Source organism: Hemitrygon akajei, chromosome 5 (genome assembly GCF_048418815.1).
Source record: "Hemitrygon akajei chromosome 5, sHemAka1.3, whole genome shotgun sequence".
NCBI classification, from domain to species: Eukaryota; Metazoa; Chordata; class Chondrichthyes; order Myliobatiformes; family Dasyatidae; genus Hemitrygon; species Hemitrygon akajei.
In genome coordinates this window covers 180,458,451-180,484,072 of record NC_133128.1, presented here as the reverse complement: position 1 = coordinate 180,484,072, position 25,622 = coordinate 180,458,451, and the positions used below count along the sequence as shown (strand labels likewise).

At 40.4% G+C, this 25,622-nt stretch overlaps 1 protein-coding gene across 2 annotated transcripts in view; it reads left to right on the top strand.

Annotated features, from left to right (window-relative positions):
* The window catches only part of LOC140728518 (activin receptor type-1-like), a 111,551-nt gene that overhangs the window by 7,395 nt on the left and 78,534 nt on the right, over positions 1–25,622 (top strand). Inside the window, exon 2 of one of the 2 annotated variants that reach the window (XM_073047355.1) lies at positions 14,022–14,156. The exons of the other annotated variant lie outside the window; for it this stretch is intronic. The gene's annotated coding sequence lies outside the window, so the exon portion shown is untranslated. The remainder of the gene's footprint in view (positions 1–14,021; positions 14,157–25,622) is intronic. 2 annotated transcript variants of the gene reach the window in all.

The window sequence follows — 25,622 nt, the reverse complement described above, 5'->3', positions numbered from 1 at the left end:
GCTCCAATGCCGTATTCAAGCTTGTTGATGACACCACTGTCGTAGGCTGACTCAAATGTGATGATTTATCAGCATATAACAGGGAGATTGAAAATCTGGCTGTGTGATGCCATAACAACAACCTCTTACTCCATGTCAGCAAGACCAAGGAACTGATTATTGACTCCAGGAGGAGGAGACCAGAGATCCATGAGGCAGTCGTCATTGGAGGATCAGAGGTGGAGAGGATTAGCAACTTTAAGTTCCTCAGTATTTTTAATTCTACGTCCAGCATGCAAGTGCAATTGTGAAGAAAGCATAGTAGCACCTCTACTTGGGAATTTGTGAAGATTTGGCATGACATCTAAAATTCTGACAAATTTCTATAGGTGTGTAGTGGACAGTATATTGACTGGTTGCATCACAGCCTGGTATGGAAACACCAATGCCTTTGAACGGAAAATCCTAGAAAAAGTAGTAGATACAGCCCAGTCTATCACGGGTAGTGCCCTCCCCACCCTTGAATATATCGACATGAAGTGGTATTTCAGGAATGAGGCATCCATCATCAGGGACCCCCAACACCCAGGACATGCTCTCTTGCTGTTGTCATCAGGAAGATGGTACAAGAGCCTCAGTCCTTGCAGCAGCAGGTTGAGGAACAGTTAATACCAAATCTTTGACTGTAGTGACCTTGGAAGCAGTTGTGCTTTTTAGGTGTATCAGGCTGAAATGGGGATATTTAATCGTATCCATTGAGAGTACTGATGCTACTCAAGTCGCGCCTACGTGCCCCGTAATTACCCCTCAACTATCAGTCTCTTGAACCAAATGGGATAATTTCATTCGCCCTATCATTGAAATGCTCCGGCAACCTATGGATTCCCTTTCAAGGACTCTTCATCTCATGTTCTCAATATTTATTGGTTATTTATACTTTTTTTTTGTAGTTTCCACACTGGTTGAACACCCATGTTGGTGCGGGCTTTCAATGATTCTATTGTGGTTATTATTCTATTATGGATTTATTGAGTATGTATGCAAGAAAATTAATCTGAATTGCATATGGTGACATGCACGTATGTATTTTAATAGTTTTACTTTGAACTTTTTGAAATTTGATTTCCATGGTCATTCTTATTTCTTGCTGTTTTGCATTCTTGGATATCTATATGTTTTGCCAGGGACAATACAAGGGTTATAGCAACTAGAATATGAACATTTTGGACTGACATATGGTTATCCTGTGCTATTAGTTTGTTCAGTATATTTGAATATTAGACCTCCTGTTCAATCAATTAAAATGACTGAATATTATAAGACTTTTTATTTTTTTATTATTGACAGTAGCTTATTTTCAGGATATACTACGGAGAATTTTTTTGCTTCACTGAAGGAATAACTTGGTTAGAATTATTGGTTAAAGCACGAATAGACTTGGCTGAGAAACTTAAATTTGCTTTGAGTGTGTATTTATATTTTTATGACTGAACGGAGCACAAGTGTAGAACTGATGCAGTCTTTTGTTCAGAATGGTTCACAGGGTTTGATAATCTCACAGAAGCAAAGTAAATGACTCTGTTCTAATGTTTACTTTTAACTTTCTGGTTCATTTTGAGATTGTGTGTTTGGGAACTGCCGTTCTGGGTCAGGGTACTCCACTTAATTAAAAAAAAAACTAAACCTGTATTTTCAGCTTGTGTTATGTTTCAGTTAGCAAAGCGGTCATAGGTCAGAAAAAGCAGAACTGTATAGGAGGATCTAATAGCATTGAAATTTTAGTAATTCAAGTAGGATCAAAATTATTGTATAGATTTGCATGCAATATAGTTTTTGAAACCTAGTATGAAATTGTTTAAGAAAATGAGAGGATGGTGACCTCTTGTATATTTGTGTAGATGAGGTAAGCTTGGCCTATTAACATCAATCTCTATTGATCACTATGCCAAATTATCTTTTTGAAATGTTTTATTTAACAAAACCTGCAACGACACAAGTCCTGACAAAGTGAAACCAAGCGGCATAGGTGACCACTAGGTTTCCCGCCCAGATGAGCACAATGCCTTTTCTGCTGGCTTTCACCATCAACGCATGGAGGCACCTTCATGAACTTCCACATCCCCCGCTGACCCTGTGAATTCAGTCTTGAGGCCGACATGAGCCCATTCTTCAGGAAGGTGAATCTGGCCTAGACTGGGTACCTGGCCAAATACTAAAGACTTGTGCTGATCATCTGGCTGGAGTGTTCACTGATATCTTTAACTTCTCAGTTAAGCAGTCTGATGTTTTAAGTAGGTTTCAGTTATACTGGTGTCCAAGAAAACATGGTAACCTGCCTCAATGACCGTTGTCCAGTCATACTTGCATTCACTGTGATGAAGTGCTTTAAGAGGTTGATGATGAAACATATCAACGCCTGTCTGTGAAGCAACTTGTCTCCACTCTGGTTTGCCTATCATCCCAACAGGTCAACAGCAAATGCCATTTCATTGGTTGTTCACTTTCCTGGAACATCTGGATAACAAAGAAATGTACATCACGATGCTCTGCATTGACTACAGTTTGGCATTCAATACTATCACCTGCTGAAAACTAATCAAAAGCTTCAAGTCCTAGGTCTCAATACCTCCTTGTGCAACTGGATCCTCAATTTCCTCACTTGCAGACCCCCATCAGTTTGGATTGGGAACAACATTTCCTCCACCATCTCCCTCAGCACAGGTGCACCACAAGGCTGCGTGCTTAGCTCCCTGCTCTACTTGCTTTATACTAATGACTGTGAAGCTAAGCACAGTTCCAATAAGTTTGCTGATAACATCACTGTCATGGGCTGAATGAAAAGTGGTGAATAATCAGCACAAAGGGAGATTGAAATATTTGCCTGAATTGTGCCACAGCAATAACCCTGTCCCTCAGTGTCTGAAAGACGAAGGAGCTGATGACCAGTGGAAACCGGAGATCATTGCTCATTGGGGGAGATCAGAGGTGGAGAGCAACTTTAAATTCCTTGGTGTTATAATTTCAGAGGAATTGCCCTGGGTCCAGCATGCAAGTGCTATTGCAAGGAAATATGTCAGCACCTCTACTTTGAAGTTTGTGTATGTTTGGTGTGTGGTGGAGGGTATATTGACTCGTATCACAGCGTAGTATGGAAACCCCAATGCCCTTGTATGAGAAGCCTGGAAAAGGTAGTGCATATGGCTGTCCATCACGGGTAAAGTCCACCCCACCATTGAGCACAGCTATACAGAACACTGTTGGAGGAAAGCAGCGTCCATCATCAAGGACCCTTACCATCCAGGCCATGCTGTCTTTTCACTGCTGCCATCAGGAAGAAGGTACAGGAGCCTCAGGACCCAACACTATCAGGTTCAGGAATAGTTATTACACTTCAACCACCAGGGTCTTGAACCTGAGGGGAAAACATCACTTAATTTCACTTGCCCCATCATTGAACTCATTCAAGTACTATTTATCTCATGTTCTTGATATTTATTGCTCATTTATTACTTCTATTTGTATTTGCACTTTTTTTTTCTGTACATTGGTTGTCCGTTCCAGTCGGTGTAGCCTTTCCTTAATTCTATTGTTGTATTTACTGTGATTGGTTGCAAGAAAATGAATCCTAGGCTTGTATATGGTGACATGTATGTACTTTGATAATAAATTTACTTTGAAATTTGACAGAAATTTTTGCATGCCAGTTGCAGTGAAACTAAAATGTATTATTTAAAAAGAACAATTGCACTGTCTCGTTGAATTTCCTTATGGAGGTATAATCTTGATTTCTTATGAAGACCAGGATTACCTGATTTGAATGCTGCAGACCTGTATTTAAATAGAGTGTAGATCTCTCAGTTCATTCATGGTTTCCAGTTTAGAAACACTGGATTGTCCTCATTGGTACAGTTACATAGAACATAACACAGTCCAGGCCCTTTGGCCCACCATGTTCACAATGCACTTGCTGATAAAGTCTTTGAAGGTAGTGATGATGTAGTTATTTAGGCTGGCAGCTGAGTCTCATAGCAGTCATGTAGAAGCTCATTTGTCTCCTCCGAATACCAGCATTGTATATCTTTCTGAATCTGCTCCTCCTGTTTCTGTTTTTCAACTTTGGTAAATGACAGGAAGGAGAGCATACATGTGAAACACATTGGGGATGAAAGGTGCTAAAGATACTTTAAATAATATTAAGCAATGTTGTTTTTCGCAGTAGCAATTCTCAAACTATTGCACTTTTTGTCTTCCCTGCTATGTGGGACAGTGTGGATTATTTCCACCCTATCTTGAACAAATATATTGTCTCTAACATATTTGCTTTTAGAATGCTATGGATTTTGCTCAGTTAATTTAATCTTACTTGCCTTCTTAAAGAGCGGAAAAGAAACATCTGTGCAATGTTTGGGTTTCAGGTCCACATCTCAGAGGGATGGTATTGTATGGGGAATACAGAAATAGAAGGGGTGCTGTGTGACTGTGCTCCTGAGAAGTAAGATTCTCTGGTCTGTAATGGAAACCTGTGAGTTATCGGTGGCAGACCTGATTTTTGGTTTTAGCTGAATCTCATTTCCTTTTGGTCACTACAAGAGATGCAAAAACACCTTAAAGTTTCTTTGAAACCAGTTTGTACCATCCATTGAATAAGAATCCAAAGAAAATAGCAAGAATTTTTGTTTGTAACTGTTGCTAATTTATATTTAATAATGTATTCTTGGTTCTTCATTGTGTACTCAATATTCATTCTGTGGTAAAGTATCTGTAAATAAATAAATGGATAAGCTACAACTGAGGGTAACTGATATGTAGGTTCAGTACATTTCCTTGCCACATTCTAATTTCTGTAAAAATTCTGCATTTTTATCCATCCATGAAATAGGACTCTAATCAAATTATTTTTTTAGTCCAAATAAAGATTATTTGTATTTATGCAAATTAATTAACTTGGAAAGCAAATCAGGAGATGTGAATTCTGTGTTCAACACCCCAGTTATTATTTTATTTTCAAGGCAAATTATAAATTGTTGCTAATGAATGTGATGTAGTTTTGTACTGAACTGCTATTGGTAATATTTATCTGGACCAACTAAATGACTTTGACCATGATGCTGATGAAGTGCCCAGCATTCTTTAATCATGAACCTGGACCTAATAACATCTGAATTCTATTGAGCTCCATCTTTGTGTAATTTAAGTGTTTTGAATCTGGAACATAAATGCCACAAATGGGAAAGGAAGTGTGGCTCCATACCATTTCTAGCATTTAATAATGTTTTTGCTGCACTTCAAAGCAACTCCTTTCCCACCTCAACTCTACATCCTTTGATTCCCCGGGAGGGGAAGGATTATTTGTGTTTTGAGAATGTGGATAAAAGAACACTGTTCCACAATTGCAGATCTTGCTTTGGAATGCTAACTTTCATTGTACCTCCCTGATTTTTGTGAGATTAATTTAAAGGAAATGAATAAACTCAGAAATACTGTATACATACAGTAGTTAATCCTGGCGTTCTGTGTTTCATCCAAATAAGTGGATCCTCGGTTCTGAAACAATTGGGAGGGATTTGGGTAAACGTTCCCGAGAGAGTTGTGCATGCACGCACCAACTTGCGAGGTAACTTCTTATAATCTGCCAGTTTTGGCAAGGAAGTGATGTTATGAACTTCATAAAGCATGGTAGGAAGATAATTTTAGTGATTCATTTTTAATGGGGATTCAGTGTGCAAAACTATATGTTGCAAATCACTTTGTGATATTTGTAGTAAAATCCCTGGAAATGTCCACTTTGATTTTTGTCTGCACGCCTCCCTCTCAGCTCATTCTCTGGTCTTCTGATAGTTTCTTGAGCTCTGTGCTATTGCCTTGCTGTGCAATTGTCCTTGTCATTTATTTGCCATCTAGTTCTGCTACTCATTTTCTTCATAATAGTAAATGTAAAGACCATCAAGGGGTCTTGCATATGTTTTAAAAACAAAAGTGGAAGTCAGGACTCTAACTTTGAAAGAAAACTTTTTAAATGAGTGGGAATTGATTTTGTATAGGTAGAATGGAAATAGCTACTTGAAGAGCAATTAAAGTTCAAAGAAAACTTAATATCAAAGTACATATACACTATGTCACCATATACAACCCTGAGATTAATTTTCTTGTGAGCATAGAAAAATCTATAAAAATATAGTCACAGCAGGACCAATGAAAGACTGCCCAACTTGGGCATTCAGTCTGAGTGCAGAAGACACCAAGCTGCGAGTGCAGAAGGAAAATTAATAATAATAGCCTTTTATCGGTGGTTTTGGATCTGTTCCTTAAAGAGTGGTTTCCCACAAGGAGAAAAGTTTGTTTCTGTGTCTAGAACTCTGTGCCCAGAGATTAGAATAAGCAGTGGAAGGACTGTGGTGAGAGAGGCCTGTGTCAGACAAGTCTTTATTGTAGCAGAATTTAGAGTATATGGCAAAAATAGAGAATTAAAGGAGAAACTAGGAATATTTGAAAGGGAATGAAAGATTTTGGCAAGTAAACTCTTCACAAAACATCTTAGGATTTTTTTTAAAGGGAAGAGTAAAGCCTATTAGAAGCCCTGTAAGAAGAGGTGGATATGCTTGTACAATTAATGAGTATTTTCTGACTGAATTTATAAAGGGGTGGGGAGTGATACTGACGTATGAATACATGCACAAATTTTGGATGGATCAAAAATAGAAATGGGGTATTAAGAGTTTGTCATCAGATAATTCATTAGGTTTGGGTGAAATATTTCTTTCAGCAGCCTGGGAAGTAACTACAGAGGGTCTAGCGACTACTTTCATTATTTTTCCCCTCAGTTACAAGAGCGGTATAAGAGGGGGACTGGAGGGCAATTAATGTTCAGTCATCGATTATTATTGTTATTTATTTTATTTTTGAAACAGTTAAGTTCTAGCAGGCCAATTCTTTCCTGGGCATCCTGCAGCATGTAAATTTCTTCTTGACAACGTACTACAAAACTACGTCAATGATCTTCAGCTCTCGCGCTCAACAGTTAAATGTGGAACAGTTAAGCGCGGCACATTTAAGTGTCAATGCCATGGCCCTGGCCGAAAACCCAGCGGGGGGGTGGGGGTGAGATCTTCTCTACCGAGCATCTTGTTGGCGAATGTACAGTCACTTGAAAATAAGTTTGATGAGAACACTAGAACCCCCATGTCTCCCCAAAATCCTTTGGTGTCAGTATCTGAAGATGATGTGTAGGCTGCCTTCAAAGAGTGAATCCAAGGAAAGCATCCAGTCTAGACAGAGTACCTGGCCGAATACTCTGGAACATCTGGACTGATCAGACACATTCATCAGGATGTTCTTTATCGATAACAGCTCAGCATTTAACACTAATATCCAAGAACTGGGCCTCAATACCCCCTTGTGCCATTGGATCCTGGATTTCCTCACATCTCCTGCCCAGTCTCCATCAGCACAGGAGCACCACAGGGATGTGTGCTTATCCTTCTGCTCTACTCGCTTTATGTCCATGAATTTGTGGCGAAGTACAGCTCCAACACCATACACAAGTTTGCAGGTGACACCTCTGTTGTGGGCTGTATCAAAGTGGTGATGAATCAGCATACAGGAGGCAGATTGAAAACTTGGCTGAGTGGTGTAATAACAACAAACTCTCACTCAATGTCAATAGACAAGGAACTGATTGTAGACTTCAGGAGAGGGAAACCAGAGGTCCATGAGCCATTAATCATCGGATGATCAGAGATAGAGAGGGTCAGAAACACTAAATTCCCGGTGTTACTATCTCCGAGGATCTGTCCTGGACCCATCATACAAATATTTTTGTGAAGAAAGCACAACAGCACTTCTATTTCCTCAGGAGTCTGCGGAGGCTCGGCATGCCAATGGAAACCTCAGCAAACTTCTATAGATGAGTGGTGGAAAGTGTGCTGACTGGCTGCATTTTGGCCTGGTGTGGGAACACCAATGCCTTGGAGTGCAAAATCCTACAAACGTTAGTGGCCGAGTACATCACAGGAAAAACCCTCCCAACCATGAGCACATCTACATGAAACATCGCTTTAGAAAAGCAGCATCCCTCATCAAAGATCTTTACCACCCAGGCCATGCTCTTTTCTTGCTGCAGCCATTAGGTAGAAGGTACAAATGCCCCAGGACTCTCACCAACAGGTTCACAAAAAATTACTACCCCTCAACCATCAGGTTCTTGAACAAAAGGGAATAGCTACATTTATTTAAGGATTCTGTTGTATTGTTATTTCATGCTAATTAGTTTTTGCTATTTATTCATATCTGCATTTGCACAGTTTGTTTACAGTTACTGTTCTATATATTTGCTGAGTATGTCTGCAGAAAAAAAAATCTTGGTTGTATGTGGTGATATGTATCTACTCTGATAAATTTTACTTTGAATGTGAACTTTGTAAAAATAGAATTTCAAACAATACACGGATTTAATTAGTAACTTTATGCATTATGAGGCCATAACAAGGAGGGTCAACAAGGGCAGTGGGCTTTTATATAGTTTGCATTTTAACAAGGCTTTTAATAAAATGCTACATTGCTGGTTGGTCAACAAATTAAAGTACTATCAAGGATAGCAAATTGGATCCGCCGCTATCTCATGGTGGGAGGTGAGGACTTGGCAGTTGTGCTATTTTTCTGACTTGAAGTCTGTTACCATCTGGGTCCTTTGTGCTTGGTACTCAGTATCTTGCTTTTCATAATGAATATTTGCAATTTCAGAATTAAACGTAGTAGATGTGATGAAGTGAGCAGGTGATACAAAAATTGGCCTTCTGGTTGAGAGCAAGGAGGAAAACTTTTAGAATGTGAGATGAAATAAATGATCCTATCAGTTGGGAGTTTGTTTTCCAGAATACTGAGTAGTGCAAACCAGACTATTCTCAATTCCTTTCTTATCACACCGGATTTGTTTGAACCTCTAGTCTCCCTTGTTTAATGGCCAAGAAAAGTTGTCTTCATTTCTGTGTGATTCAGTCCATGGCCGCCTCTTGTTCTAAGATGAGGCCACCTTTGGGGTGGGGGAGCAACACCTTGTATTCCATCTGGGTAGCCTCCAACCTGATGGCATGAATATTGATTTCTTCCAGTTAACAAATTTTCTGCCCTCTGTCCCTCATTCTGATATTTTACCTCTTCTCATCTGCCTATTACTTTACCATGGGTCCACTCCCCCTTCCATTTCTCCTATTGTCTACTGTCCTCTCCTATCGGATTCCTCCTTCTCCAGCCCATGACCTTTCCCACCCACCTGGCTTCACCTATCCCCTTCCAGCTCGCCCTTGTCTTTCCACTTCCTTCTCAGTCCTGAAGAAGGGTCTGAGCTCAAAACGTTGATTATCTATTCTTTTCCATAGATGCTGTAGGAGGAAACCGGAGCATTCCGAAGAAACCCACGCGGTCACTGGGAGGACATACAAATTCCTTGCAGGCAGTGGTGGGAATTGAACCTGGGTCACTGGTTCTATAAAACATTGTGCTAACCACTATGCTACCAAGCTGCCCATATTTGCATATTGACCCTGGAACCTCTGATCTGTGTTCCACTGCTGATTTGATCAACACATTGTGATGTTCACTTAAGCTTTGCTTGCTGAAGCTCAAAACTCTGGAGTGCACTTCCTTGGCCTCAGTCTTTCAACCTATCTTTCCTGTTTGAAGTTTGTTTTTGACCAAGCTTTTGGACCTCGTTCTCCTTTAAGCTCTGTCAAATCTTGTACGTTTCTGTGAGGTGCCATGGAACAATTTACTATGTTAAAGTTCTTTTCCTCTGTCCAAAGCTGTTGTGATGTACTACCTTGATAGAAGGCACGTCAAAATAAAAGAACAACTGGGATTGAACAGATTGTATTCAAAAATGTTATTATATACATTTTTAAGTTAAGAAAATATGTTGAAAACAAACTAAAAATTTGGTTACTACAGTGCTGAAAATAGTTGGTGATTTTAAAAAAAATAATGAATGCCAATATCAACAAAGACAAAAATAAGTTATGTACTTTCAAGATTTTCCATTTATCGAATTTCAGAAATTTCTTTGCTGGCCATGTAAAACAGACAATTGTAAGTGAGCAAGCTTCCAGGATGGGATTCACAACGCTGAGCGTGTGCGCATGTGCGTGTGTGTGTGTGTGTACACAAAGTGCTTTAAAGTATTTAAAAGTTCGAAGTAAATTTATTATCAAATATACAACCCTGGTTGCATTGGGTTCTGCAATCTTGGTAATCCATTTATAGGTGTTTCTTCACCATACAACATCCGTGTGCTATTCACCTGTGTATCCTCTGAATGCTTGTCCTTTAGAGTAGTGCACAGAGCTTGACGATATGCAAGCAACACACACAAAATGCTGGTGGAATGCAGCAGGTCAGGCAACATCTATGGGAAGAAGCACTGTCGACGTTTTGGGCCGAGACCCTTTGTCAGGACTAACTGAAAGAAAAGATGTTAAGAGATTTGAAAGTAGGAGGGGGAGGGGGAAATCCAAAATGATAGGAAAAAACAGGAGTGGGTGGGGTGAAGCTAAGAGCTGGACAGGTGATTGGCAAAAGGGGTACACAGCTGGAGAAGGTAAAGGATCATGGAATGGGAGGCCTAGGGAGAAAGAAAGTGGGGGGCGAGCACCAGAGGGAGATGGAAAACAGGCAAAGAGTGATTGTGAGAGGGGCAGAGAGGAAAAAAAGGAGGGGGGAATAAATAAATCAGGGATGGGGTGAGAAGGGGCATTAATGGAAGTTGGAGAAAGCAATGTTCATACCACCAGGTTGGAGGCTACCCAGATGGAATATAAGGTGTTGTTCCTCCCACCTGAGGGTGGATTCATTTTGACAGTAGAGGAGGCCACGGATAGACATATCAGAATGGGAATGGGACGTGGAATTAAAATGTGTGGCCACTGGGAGATCCTGCTTTCTCTGGCAGACAGAGCGTAGGTGTTCAGCGAAATGGTCTCCCAGTCTGCGTCAGGTCTCACCGATATATAGAAGGCCGCACCGGGAGCACCGGACGCAGTATATCACTCCAGCCAACTCACAGGTGAAGTGTCGCCTCACCTGGAAGGACTGTCTGGGGCCCTGAATGGTGGTGAGGGAGGAAGTGTAAGGGCGGGTGTAGAACTTGTTCCGCTTACAAGGATAAGTGGCAGGAGGGAGATCGGTGGGAAGGGATGGGGGGGGACAAATGGACAAGGGAGTCGCGTAAAGAGCAATCCCTGTGGAAAGCAGAAAGAATGGGGGGAAAGAAAGATGTGTTTGGTAGTGGGATCACATTGGAGGTGGCGGAAGTTATGGAGAATTATATGTGGGACCCGGAGACTGGTGGGGTGGTAGGTGAAGACAAGGGGGAACCCTACCCCTGCTACTTTCAAATCTCTTACTATCTTTTCTTTCAGTTAGTCCTGACAAAGGGTATTGGCCCGAAATGTCAACTGTACTACTTCCTATAGATGCTGCCTGGCCTGCTGCGTTCCACCAGCATTTTGTGTGTGTTGCTTGAATTTCCAGCATCTACAGGTTTCCTCGTGTTTGCGTTGATGATGTGCCATCCCGTTTTCATGCAGGCATGCTCAATAAATCAAGGAAACATAATAGAATCATTGAAAGACTTCAGCCAACAGGATGGCAAACAACTAAAGTGTAAACAACAAACTGTGCAAATACAAAAAAAAGCAATAAATATTGAGAACATGAGATGAATGGTCCTTGAAAGTGTATCTGTAGGTTTGGAACAGTTCAGTGATGGGGCGAGTGAAATTGAGTAATGTTATCTCCACTGGTTCAAGAGTACACAACTTATTTTTAAAAGTTGACATTAAAATAACTCTTTTTCTGCCTACTTTGTGATTTGTATATAATGTGACATATATTAAAGTCCAGCTGGGGGACTGAGTACATGTTTCAAAACTACTGTCTCCAAAAATTATTTTAGTGCATTCTTAACCAGGCCTTTGAGTCTAATTTACTGACCAACTATGAATGTAATCTAGTTGACGGGGTCAGGAAGGGCCACTTAAATGGTCCTGGCTAAAAGGTTGATTCCTTTATTTAGTACTAAAGCTTCATTGTTGGATTCCCATGTGGCATATTTGGCAGAACCTTTTATTTAGTATGTTCCAAGCTTAGTGTGGGTCGATCTTGGAATTACTTGCCTGCAGCTAACTGAATGCTTGTGGTTCCCCTTGGGATCACTGATCATATCTTTATCTTGATTCATCACTATCTTAATATACACCATACCAATGTTTCTTTTAATAGCTTTATTATATATTTGTATTTGTAAGTCTTCTAGAATAAAAACAAAATAAGGGACACATATTCTCAGGCAGCATCTGTTGGGGCACATTTCATTGGAACCCAGATTTTTATTTTTATTTTAAAGCTATTTTGTGTTTGGAGGCTTGTATGTTTATACGTCCTGCTCAAACTAATCTGTTCCATCATTTCTGCGAGTTCTTGAGTGTTTCTTATTGTTGTGGTTTGTCTTGAAGGCAGCTTTTGGCCTACTGGCCTTCAGCAATGAGGACTTGGGGATTTTGTGCAGCAGTTGAATAGTGTGGAATAGTGTGTTGGGTGTTGCTATAGGGGATTCCATTAAATGATGCAGTGCAGCAGAGATTTGAGGATGTCGGTGGGACTGGAGGAACTGAGTTGTGGAGAGAGCTTTGAGAAGGTTGGGACATTTTCACTACCTGTTGTAGATACAACTTTCCATGATAAACTGAATAGAACTGGCCACTGCATAGTACTAGAAATACCAAAGATCTGAGGGCACCATCTCCTTTTTGCAGGGTAAGATGGCAGAAAGGAGAAAGCAGATTTGGGCATCTGAGGTGCTATGGACATGTATAGCACCCATAGTATGCAACCTGTGGGGATGGTGAGAGATATGCTATCTATAACTGTTAAATTAGGGGATCAAGAGTACTTTACTAAAAACTGCAAAAGGTGAATGCGGGTGCAGTGCCAGGCATATACCATAAGCTGTGTATTGAGTGAAGTTGTAACCTAGGATTATTTGTATGCTAAATAGCATGTAAAGGACAGCTGAGTAATCTCATAACTAGATCAAATCTATGCTGCTTTAAGGTCTCTAGTTGTGATTTCTGGTTTCAAATAAAAAAAATCTGGCATATGCCCAACCATATGGGAAAGCTGTCAAGTTATGTACTGTTCACAAAAGCAGAACATTCAGTTTGGTTAATTACTATCTTATTAGTCTGCATGCAATCAATCTGGTGATGGAAGCTGTGGATAGTACTACAGAGTGGATGGCGCTGTCAAGTGCCACTTGCTAATAACCTGCTCACTGATATCTCCTTTTGAGTCTCACCCTGACTTGTCAGCTCCAGTTGTTCAAACATGGACTAAACAGTTCAATTACAAAGTTCAAAGTAAATTCATTATCAAAGTACATGTATTTCACCTTGCACAACCCTGAGATTTGTTTTCTTGCCCATTGAGACCAAGAAAAGTGATGAAACATGGCCATCAGTAATTCTTGCAAAATTGACATAAGTACAGGTTTCTCTTGCTATCTGAAGGTAGAGCGTTCCTATGAAACCGTTTCTAAGCTGAAATGTCATAAAGCGAAGAAGCAATTACCATTAATTTATATGGGGAAAAATTTTTGAGCATTCCTAGACTCAAAAAATAACCTACCAAATAACACATAAAACCTAAAATAACACTAAGATACAGTAAACGCAGGAATGATATGATAAATATACAGTCTATATAAAGTAGAAATATTGTATGTACGGTGTAGTTACGCTTATCAAAATCAGGAAGACAGCGAGCCAAAATCGATTTGGAGGAAAAAAAATTGGCACATACATGCATACGTATGTACGTTCACACCTACATACGTACACATATACGCAAGTACATGCATGAGCACACAACTGCCTGAACAAGGCTTCACGGTCATGGTAGTCTTTCTCAGGGTAAACACACGTCTTTTTTTTTGTAAAAGTGAAAATCCTCTTTGGTTAGTGAAAACAGATACTAATGTAGGTCTTTCATAACAGCGAGCTGTTGTAAAGCGAACTTTCAAGAAACGGGGGCCACGTGTATCAAAAGGGAGTTGATGCTCACACAGAGGGAGGCGGCTGTGGTCGTTGGACCTTTATGATCCCAGCACCAGGACATCCGCACCATTGACGGTGAGTTCTTTGCATCTTCCCAGGCCATGGGAATAGTACTAGAGGACTGGGGAGATGGCAACTGTTATTCCTTTGTTCAAGAAAGGTAATTGTAGATCAGTGAGTTTTGAAGTAAGTGGTGGTCAAACTCTCCTTGAGCAGTCTTAGAGACAGGACTTATGAGTATTTGGATGACCAGAGTCTGATTAGGAATAGTCAACATGGCTAAGTGAGGGGTAGGTCATGCTTCAGAAACCTGTGACTTTTTTGAGGAGGTGACAACTCAAATTGAAGATGGAGCAGAGGATTTGGTGTATATGGATTTTAGTTAGGTGTTTGACAAGTTCACCATGTCAGGTGGCATGGGATCCATGGAAACTTGGCTGTGTGAATTTGGAATTGGCTTGCCCACGGAAGATGGAGAGTGATAGTAGACGGAGTGTATTCTACCTGGAGGTCTGTGCTTGCGGTTTTCCACAGGAATCTGTTCTGTGACCCCTGTTCTTTGTGATTTTTTTTTAATGACTAGGAAGTGGAAGGATAGTTTAGTAAGTTTGCAGATGACATGAAGATTGGTGGTGGTGTTGTGGATAACGTTAGAGGGTTGTCGTAGGTTGCAACAAGACATCGACAAGATGCAAAGCTGGTTGAAAAGTGGCAGATGGAGTTTCATCCATAAAAGTGTGAAGTGAATCACTTTGAAAGGTTGAACTTGAAGGAGAGGTACAAGGCTAATGGTGGGATTCTTAGCTGTATAGAAGAAGCAGGGGATCTTGGGGTCCAAGTCTTAATCCCTCAAAGTTGCCACACAAGTTAATGGGGTGGTTAATAAGGTGTTGGCCTTTATTAGTTGGGGATTGAGTTTAAGAGCTGTGAGGTAATATAGCAGCCCTATAAAATGCTGGTTAGACTGCACTTAGAGTATTGTGCTCAGTTCTGGTTACTCATAATAGGAAGTGTGTGGAAGCTTCAGAGACGGTGCCGACAAGATGCATCAGGATGCTGCCTGGATTCGAGAGTGTTTTATGTGGATAGGTTGAGCAAGCTAGTACTTTTCCTCTTTGTGGCGAAGGAGGATGAGGTGACACGATAGAGTTGTACAAGATGATGTGCATAGCTAAAGTGTATAGCCGGAGACTTCCCTCCCAAAGTGGCAATGAGGGTATAATTTTAAGGTGTTTGGAGGGAAGTATGAGGGGGGGATTTTTACATAATGGTAAATACTTGGAAAAAGCTGCCAGAGATGGTGGCCTATTAACTGCATAGAGGCAGATATGTTGGGGACATTTTAAAGATTCTTAGTTAGACACATGGATAAAGGGCTATGTAGGAGAGTTGGTTTAGATCAGAGGTTCCCGATCTGGGGTCCACAGACCTTTCAGTTAATGGTCAGGGTCCATGGCATAAAAAAGGTTGGTTACCCTGGTTGAGCTGATCTTGGAGTAAGAGAATCATTTTATTGCCAGTCTGTGAAACATAGCAGAATTGATTGTGGTTCATTGATAAGCATAAAACACAGGACAATACAATAAAGGGCAACAAAATAGCAACCAAGACAATATTGCAATAAGCAAACTTAAATAATTGTGAACATATGACAGTCTCAGTAATTATCAACAGAACAAGGAGAAGCAGGAAAGACCAAGGATGTTGTGCAAGGATAGTTAAGGAATTACACCTGAGTGAGTTTTCTTGAGAAGCTGGATAGCTACAGGAAAGAAACTGAGGAGATGATGTGTAGCCTGGTGATGATGGACCTGTAGCATCTCATTGGCAATTTGCTGATCAGGTGAATGCTAGTGTGGGTGGAGTCTGCAGTAATTTTTTTTTTGGCTCTTTTCTTCACTCTGGTGAATAACAGTCTTTTAATGTTGATAGCTGCCAGCTGATGATCTTCTCCACTGAGTGGGCCACTTGCTTCTAGACTTGGAGAGGGAGGAAGTGGCAGGAAACTAAATGGTGATAGAGATGGTCACAACACTCAATGATAGCGAGTAAAAATTCATCAGGATACACCCTGAGATGCAAAGTTTCCTAAGCTGCTGTAGGAAGATCAATCTCTGCTGGGTTTTCCTAGTGATAAGTGTAACATACTCTGTTCAATGTATTGGTAATGGTAGCCCCCAGGAATTTGAATGATTTGACCACAGAAATAGCTTGCTCATTAATTTCCAAGGGGGCGGGGGGCAGTGGAGATTTGTTGGCAGAAGTCAATCCCCAATTCTATTGTTGTGATAGCATTAAGCTCTGAGTTGTTACGAGGGCACCATGCTACAAGACAGTTTACCTCCTTGATAGCAGTTCACCTCATTTTTTTTAGAGATGAGACCAATTACATTTGTGACATCCATGAACTTCAAGATTTGAATAGATTTGTTTCGGAGATATACTCATTTGTTGAAAGTGAGAGCAGGAGGGGAGAAAGAAACAACCCTGTGGAGAGCCTTTGCTTATAGATATTGGATCAGACAAGTAGGAGCCCTGCCTTGCGTATTGCTTCCTTCCTGTCAGGAAGTTTGTAATCCACCGACAGATGCTATAGGCTGTAGCTTGCTGTAGAGCAACTCCTGAAAATAGTGTTGAAGGCAGAACTAAAATCAACAAATGAGATCCTCACGTAGGTGTTGGGTGAGTAGGTTAAGATGTTGGCCCAAGATTGTGTGCACTATGTTCTAATTTCCTCTTAAGTACACTAGATCCTTGGCTTCTTCAGTACTGATTGTGGTGCAGATGTCCAACTCCAGCAACTCTCAAAAAAAAAAATGACATCATTATAGATGAATCAGTCCATTTATTTCTTGCATCCTCATCCACCAACATAAACATTACTTCTTTCACAGGCATATTATTTAGAAAATGCCTAATTTCCCTTCAGGATGCCCACCACATCGACTTGCCAATCCTTGATTGCTAAGTACAGATCTTAGAGTCTCAGATGCAACAGCACAGTTTGGGAGTACCTTCTTCAGAAAGACCTGCAGCACTTCAGCGACACCACCTTGTGGCAATTAGAGATGGGCATTTCCCCCAGTGTCCAAACCCTGAAAAATAATTAGGAGTATGTAATAAACTGTTTGGAAAGCCAAGAAGAAATGCTGTGTAATGTGGATTTTGAATGAGTTTGCAATGCAATTCACTAATTTTAAAAAGATTCAAAAGTAAAATTATTTGCTTCAGTTTCTGTGCAGTTGTACCATTGTTTGAATCTACAATAAGTTTTCAAATTTTGTTCTATTTTATGCAGTAGAGAAACTCAACTCCAATGTGTGTGATGTTTTATTTGTTATTGTGGTTAAGAATTGTTTAATTTTCTGAATCTCTAAAGATAACTTGCTATGTATTTAAAGTTCAATGTAAGTTTATTATCAAAGTACATATGTCACCATATACAATTCGGAGATTCATTTTCTTGTGGGCATACTCAATAAATACTTACAATAATAACCATAACAGAATCAACGAAAGTCCACACCAACCTGGTTCAATCAGTGTGCAAATACAAAAAGAAAGAAATAATAATGTATAAATAAGCAATAAATACTGAGAACATGAGATGAAATGTCCTTGAAAGGGAATCCATAGTTTGTGGGACCATTCCAGTGATGGAGTAAATGAAATTATCCCATTTGGTTCAAGAGCCTGATGGTTGCAGAGTAATAACTATTCTTGAACCTGGTGGCACGAGTCCTGAGGCTCCTCTACCTTCCTCCTGATGGCAGCAGCCAGAAGGGGGCCGGGGGCATGTCCTGGGTGGTGAGCATCCCTGATGATGGATGCTGCTTTCCTGTGACAGCTTTTCATGTACGTAGTTGTGCTCAATGGTGGAGAGGGCTTTCCCCTTGATGGACCAGGCCATATCCACTACTTTCTGTAGTATTCTCCAAACACCGACTTGGGTTTCCTGGTCAGTGGTAGAGTTGCTCTTATTGACAAAAATCAGCTAGCAACACTTAAGAGGATCTTCTGATGTTGATTTCCTGTTTGTCAGCTCACTTACTGTCAAGAGTTTATGGATCTGTGGAATGTTATAACTATGATGCCATCAAGCTGATTTGGAAAGAAATGAAGAATGCCAGTTGTTATCACATTCTTCAGAATAAATAATGGGATATATAAGATAGATACTGAAAAATCAACTACACTCTGGTGTTTTAAAAAAAAAAATCTGGAACCTTGAATGAACTGTTCTGAAAGTTCTTTTCCACTTGGTATTTCAAAGCTAGAAAAAATTGTTGGGTAATTATGGTTTGGATTATTTGTAAAGATTTGTGTAAATGTAAAGAAAGGTATGGCATAAAGGCAGTAACATCATGAAGGATCCCACCAACCCAGCTCATGAACGGTTTGTCCCTCTCCCATCAGGGAGGGGGGGGCTAAGTAGCATTCACACCAGACGCAAAAGCAGTTACGGTACTTTCCCCAAGCAGTAAGGCTGATCAACAACCCCACTACTAAATCACCCTTTCACAGCCTCAACCACTACTACTATACTTTATCATTTCCTGTCAGTTAATCCTGCGCCTAGCATCACTTTATAGATGAGTAGACAATTTATGAATAGAAGCTATTTTTGTATTTGTATTTATTGTGCATTTAAAATCATTATTCTGTTGTGTTTTTTTTTGTACTGCATTGGATCTAGAGTAACAATTATTTTGTTCTCCTTTGTCCTTTTTGTTGGGGCACCTTGCTCTGGACCCAGCTTGCAGTTTCTTCCTCTACAGTTATAGCTCCCAATGATTTCTGGCTCTGAAATTAAAAAGAAAAACAAAGCTTTGCAAATATTTAGCAGGTCACTCAGCATCCTTGGAGAGAGGAAAACAGTTAGCAGTTCGAATTAAGACTTATGCTTGTTAAATTTTCATCACCTTCAGTATGTTTCCAGCTTTGTCACTGCCATCTTCAAGCTTTGGAGTCTATAGTGCTCTGACGTGTGTGCTACAGTTAGCTGGCACTTCTGAGATGTCTAGCTACCTACCAGTATAGTCTAGCCCATTATTTTTCATCAGGCATCATTGTTGCCTTTTTATCCTTGAAGTTAAAATTCTGTTCAGTGCCTGAACGCTGCAAAAGCATGCACTCGGAGGACTGGGAATCTCTAACTGGTGTTACGGGTTTCCACATATCTGTAGTTCAGTAATCCTGACTGTCAAGTTTTCATCTTTGCAACATTGAGCACTGGCAGCCGTGTCTTTTATTTTCATCCTGAATTATGGGCACTACTGTAAAGAATATTGGGCTTTTCCATTTGCTATAAGTTTTCTTTTCTAACGAGACCATTGATGTTTCAGTTTTGTGACTGGCATTGCTGGCCCAAGTTCTGGCTTCCTTGAGCTGAAATAAAAGCAGTCAGCCACTGGTGTCTTTTTGTTAGTGTAAAGAATCATGACACCTCTGAAGTTAAGTGACAATAACAGCTGCAGAAACTAGCACAGGATATCCTTGCAGCCTCTTTCTTTTGTAGAGGATGACAAATTATTCTGGGCAATGTGGTGCTTTAATCATTTTAATGTGAAAATTACTGCAGCTGACTTAAACCGAGCCTGATATGTAGCTGTAACCCTCAGGCTCGGCCAGCTCGTGTTCGTCGAGGGGAAAATGGCTTCTGGCCCCGCCAAACTGAGAAATCACGTTTGTGTGGATGTGTGTAATGTACTGCCTAGTTAAAAACCCACAATGCAAAATATCAGACAGTACACCATATGCAATTAAATGATTGAACTTTATGAATCTTAATCTGAATATAGGGTTAGTAATTAAAATAAAAAAGGACCTATTTTAAGGAAAAGTCAAAAGTGCAAGTTGGAGCTCTTGAATTTGTTGTTCTTCCATCATCAATCTCCTCCGAGTGTCGCCGACCTTCAGACCCTCAGATCCCAGTCCAGTCCACTCCGTCTGATGGTTTACCAGTTCTCTCCATACGTTTCTTCCCTCTTCATCTCTCCTCGACCAAAGACCGCGAAAAATCTCCTTCTAGATTCACAAGACAGAGCAACAGTCTCCTGATTGGTTAACATGCATACCACAGTCCTGTTATCACCAGCCATAACCCAAACATTACCTCAGCAGTGAACATTACAGAGAAGCCATTACATTAGTAGCGAATCCTTAGTGTTTTACATAGTATTGAACTTTTTGGATTTGACTAGCCTTCTAGATTTTGTATCTAATCCTACTTGCTGTCAATAAACAGTTTCAACATATTTTCTTAAAGTTCCAAGTTAATTTATTTCAACAAACAATGCTGGAGAATCTCTGTGGGTCAGACAGCATTAATGGAGGGAAATGAGCAGTCAATGTTAAACACTATCTGGAAAGTTCACCAATGCCTCTACTTTCTGAGGAGGTTGTAGGGAGCTGGACTTTGAACATCTATACTCACGTCATTTTATAGATGTGCAGTAGAGAACATCCTGCTGCTTGGTATGGAAACTGCACTGCAGTGGACAGGAAGGGTAGTCAAAACTGCCTTCAGAGGCACCAGTCCACCCAGCATCAAGGACATAGTGTGTATACAGAAAGGTATGGGGTAAAGGCAGTAACACCACAAAGCATCCCAGCCACCCTGGTTATGGACTGTTTGTCCCACTCCCATCAAGGAGGGGGCTACGTAGCATCCACACCAGGACAACCAGTACAAATGGCAAGTCCGATCAACACCTCCACCTACAAACCCACTCTCCACGACTCCAACTGCCACTACCTTATCATTTCCAGTCAGGCACTTTGTGTCTAGTGTCACTTTAGGGACATACCGTCATTCTTAAGTACATAGGCCATCTTGCATATTTATATTTATTGTGTTTTTTAAAAAAAATTGTTTTGATTTATTTTTATTTGTACTGCATCAGATCCAAAGTAACAATTATTTTGTTCTCCTTTACACTTGTCTACTGGAAATGACATTAAGCAGTCTGGAATGTTTCAGGCTGAGAGATGAGTGGAACATGGAATCTAGTGAAGGAGGTGGGGCAAGGCAGATGGGAATAGTCGAGGAGGGTAACTAATAAGGGTATCTGTGTGAAGGGATGATGAGGTGGGAAGAGGGGAAAGAAATTGTGTTATGTGGACTTGGGCAAGTGTAGGAAAAAAGTGGGTAGATCATGAGGAGAGAGCAGTTTACTGAAAGTTCAGTAATTCAGTGACAATGGCACTGGATTTCCCTCCATAGATGCTTCCTGACCTGTTGAGTTTCTCTAGCATCTTGTGTTACTCCATATCCCAGAATCCGTGGTGTGCTGTCTCTACAAGTTAATTCATCTACCGTAGATTCCGGATTTTAAGCCGCTACTTTTTTCCCACATTTTGATCAGCTTTGAACTCTGTGGCCTTTAATACGGAGCGGCTAATACATTATTTTTTTCATGCCGCCAAAAACATTTTGCCTCGTAACAGTAGACCAATAAAATTGATGAGTAGTTCACAGAGGTCCAATTAAATTGTACGATAAATCAAGCGCACTTTCACAATTAAATTATTGTAAATCAGTCATTTGTACTCGCCCTCATCAACATGGAAAATACTCGAAGAAAAGCATTGTGCTGCCTTTATGGCAGTTATTTAGTTTATAATATTTTCGCTTAGTAATTCATTTTCTAGTTAAAGTTAGAAGTGTTTTAACTATATTTGTTTTCTGTACTACATCGCGGGATGCTATGACGTCACACCCGGTTTTGCCACGTCTTGTGGGATACCGGTTTGCGATAAACGGGACGGCGGGGGGGAGCGGCGGAGCGGCTTTGGATCTGAGCGAACGCTGCTTTTAAGTTAAAGGCGATCAATAACTTTTCCTGGTAGGCTGCAGTATATATATTTTTTACCAGTCGTTAGGAGATATTGGAATGTTGTTCAGTAAAAAAGTATACGCAACGTATATTTAAAAGTAGCCGCGTTACAGGCACGGTTCGGAAAAAAAGCATTTGCAATATGTATTTGTTTATGTTACCATATGGATTTAATTAAAAGTTAAAAAATCCTCACGTGTAATATCTTTCTGTGTAAATATCTCATATTACAACGTGGGACACCTGTGGCCGAAAATCCGGTGCGGCCTGTACAAGTAAAAAATTGATTTTATTTCTAAAATTAGAGCCAGCGGCTTTTAATCAGGTGCGCTCTGTAGTGCGAAATCTACGGTAGTTATCTATTTGAGTATGTTGAGTATCATAACCGCACACAGTCTTAGACATGGTTCTGATTGACATCTTTAAAATGTTATAACATTTTTGGCACTTTCATTAAATGAAGATTTGCTTACTATTTTTAACCTAAATCCTGTCACCTGAAACAACCTGTAGATTTCATACTTCTGGTGGTTTAGTTTTATGAAGCTTGGTATACATAAGGGATAAAACCTGGTGCAGTGTAACACACACAATACACTGGAGGAACTCAGCAGGCCACACAGCATCTATGGGGGGATAAAAGTACAGTCAATGTTTTGGACTGAAACATCGACTGTATATTTTTCTAAGGATGCCTAGCCTACTGAGTTCCTCCAGTACTTTCTGTGTGTTGCTTGCTTTTCCAGCATCTACAGATTTTCTCGTTTGAAACCTGGTGCAGTGCCTGCTCGAGCTACCCACTGAAATAAACTCAGAATTCAGACTGATCTACTTTTTCTTTGAGTCTCTGCTTCAAACATCGTCTGTATTTTCTTCCATAATCAACTTCCCAGCTCTTTGCTCCATCCCTTTCCCTCCCAGTTTCACATATCACCTTGTTTCTCTCTCCCCTCTCCCACCTTTTAAATCTTCTACTCATCTTTTTTTCTCCAGTCCTGCCAAAGGGTCTCGACCTGAAATGACGACTGTACCTTTTTTTCCACAGATGCTGCCTGGCCTGTTGAGTTCCTCCAGCATTTTGTGTGTGTTGATTACTTTGCAGCTCTATTTCATATTGGTTTATCTGCATAAAATAAGTATGTTTTAAATTTTGCAGTACGTACCCTCCAGAGATAAAAACAAATTGAACTGTTAACTAACCAAAAAATGTCTCCCATAATTTATCTTTTACCATGGCCCCAACAAAAAAAAGTTCTCTCCTACTCGCTCAGCACTTCCATGGGTATAAACTGATCATCCTTGCTGGAGAATTCTTTCTCTGTGCATTAACAGGAAGTAGGTCTCTATATATCATTCTTTAATTATTTTTGTTCTCTACCTATTTTAAATGTGCTATACTTCATGTATATGGCACTATTCTAAACTATGCATATGGAACATAGACGACAGTAATCGAGAAACCAGTCATTACTTGTGTATTGATGTTTCTGAAATAGAGCAGAGAGGCACAGGCTAATTTATAGATGCAAGAGAACAAAACAAATGCAATTTTTAATGAGTCCCAATTCCGAAATATGTTCTTGCAACTTGATGTTCTGCAACTTTTCAGGTAATAGGATCATGTTAGACCAATGAGCACCTTCAATATCTAGTTCACGTGTGTGGCTTTCTATGTCAAAATCCTCACTACAAAGCTCTGGTTCATCTTTTCAAAGCTATGAGTTATGTACAAGAAATGTGTAAATATATCTTGGCTAAGAATCCAAGCATTCTTTTCAGTTTGTGTGTTTGTTCTTAATTATTGCTTGATTATGATCAATTTTGAATATAGAAACATAGAAAATAGGTGCAGGAGTAGGCCATTCGGCCCTTCGAGCCTGCACCGCCATTCAGTATGATCATGGCTGATCATCCAACTCAGAACCCTGTACCTGCTTTCTCTCCATACCCCCTGATCCCTTTAGCCACAAGGGCCATATCTAACTTCCTCTTAAATATAGCCAATGAACCGGCCTCAACTGTTTCCTGTGGCAGAGAATTCCACAGATTCACCACTCTCTGTGTGAAGAAGTTTTTCCTCATCTCGGTCCTAAAAGGCTTCCCTGTTATCCTTAAACTGTGACCCCTCGTTCTGGACTCCCCCAACATTGGAAACAATCTTCCTACATCTAGCCTGTCCAATCCCTTTAGAGTTTTATACGTTTCAATAAGATCCCCCCTCAATCTTCTAAATTCCAGTGAGTATAAGCCTAGTCGATCCAGTCTTTCTTCATATGAAAGTCCTGCCATCCCAGGAATCAATCTGGTTAACCTTCTCTGTACTCCCTCTATGGCAAGAATGTCTTTCCTCAGATTAGGGGGTCAAAACTGCACACAATATTCTAGGTGCGGTCTCACCAAGGCCTTGAACAACTGCAGTAGAACCTCCCTGCTCCTGTACTCAAATCCTTTTGCTATGAATGCCAACATACCATTTGCCTTTTTCAGTGCCTGCCGTACCTGCATGCCCACCTTCAATGACTGGTGTACAATGACACCCAGGTCTCGTTGCATCTCCCCCTTTTCCTAATCGGCCACTGTTCAGATAATAATCTGTTTTCCTGTTCTTGTAGCCAAAGTGGATAACCTCACATTTATCCACATTAAATTGCATCTGCCATGAGTTTGCCCACTCACCTAACCTATCCAAGTCACCCTGCATCCTCTTAGCATCCTCCTCACAAGCTAACACTGCCGCCCAGCTTCGTGTCATCCGCAAACTTGGAGATGCTGCATTTAATTCCCTCGTCTAAATCATTAATATATATTGTAAACAATTGGGGTCCCAGCACTGAGCCTTGTGGTACCCCACTAGTCACTGCCTGCCGTTCTGAAAAGGTCCCGTTTACTCCCACTCTTTGCTTCCTGTCTGCCAACCAATTCTCTATCCACATCAATGCCATACCCCCAATACCGTGTGCTTTAAGTTTGCACACTAATCTCCTGTGTGGGACCTTGTCAAAAGCCTTTTGAAAATCTAAATATACCACATCCACTGGCTCTGCCCATCAACTCTACTAGTTACATCTTCAAAAAATTCTATAAGATTCGTCAGACATGATTTTCCTTTCACAAATCCATGCTGACTTTGTCCGATGATTTCACCTCTTTCCAAATGTGCTGTTATCACATCTTTGATAACCGACTCTAGCATTTTCCCCACCACCGATGTCAGACTAACCGGTCTATAATTCCCCGGTTTTTCTCTCCCTCCTTTTTTAAAAAGTGGGGTTACATTAACCACCCTCCAATCCTCAGGAACTAATCCAGAATCTAAGAAGTTTTGAAAAATTATCACTAATGCATCCACTATTTCTTGGGCTACTTCCTTAAGCACTCTGGGCCCTGGGGATTTATCTACCTTTAATCCCTTCAATTTACCTAACACCACTTCCCTACTAGCATGTATTTCCCTCAGTTCCTCCATCTCACTAGACCCTCGGTCCCTTACTATTTCCGGAAGATTATTTATGTCCTCCTTAGTGAAGACAGAACCAAAGTAGTTATTCAATTGGTCTGCCATGTCTTTGTTCCCTATGATCAATTCACCTGATTCTGACTGTAAAGGACCTACATTTGTCTTGACCAATCATTTTCCTTTCACGTATCTATAAAAGCTTTTACAGTCAGTTTTTATGTTCCCTGCCAGCTTTCTCTCATAATC